Here is a 396-nt window from a genome sequence, read left to right as displayed (position 1 = left end):
TTAACGCTTACTTTAAATATTTACGACCACACCTATTGAAACTGCTTCACATCTGGCTGAAAGGCAATTGTTGCGCCATCAACATCCCATGTCTTGACACTTGGCAACAAAATACACAAGGCACAACTCATCCAAACCAGGTTGCCAGGTTTGCAGTCTACCTGGTAAAATAAATCAAATGATGAAGCAGATTTTCACAAGTCCTTGAGTCCAAGTCAAGTCTGAATCTCTGATCGTTGCACTGAGCACTCTATCACCTGTTGCATTTCATCCAGTGACAGTGTAAAAATATAGTTTCCTTAAATAATCCATTGCAAGTTAAATGTAATCTAGTAGAAAAACAGATCATTAAAAGCAAATGTACTTTAAGTCTCAAAAGTAAAAGTACTCATCATG

General features: G+C 37.1%; 1 protein-coding gene across 1 annotated transcript in view; it reads right to left on the bottom strand.

Moving 5' to 3' along the window:
• Positions 1–396, bottom strand: part of LOC118326262 (leukocyte elastase inhibitor-like) — an 8,459-nt gene that overhangs the window by 6,401 nt on the left and 1,662 nt on the right.

Source organism: Morone saxatilis, unplaced genomic scaffold (assembly GCF_004916995.1).
Source record: "Morone saxatilis isolate NCDOM2014 unplaced genomic scaffold, NCSU_SB_2.0 Contig0, whole genome shotgun sequence".
In the NCBI taxonomy this organism is placed as follows: domain Eukaryota; kingdom Metazoa; phylum Chordata; class Actinopteri; family Moronidae; genus Morone; species Morone saxatilis.
The sequence above is the reverse complement of the archived record's forward strand: the minus strand, read 5'-3'. Positions and strand labels throughout refer to the sequence as shown.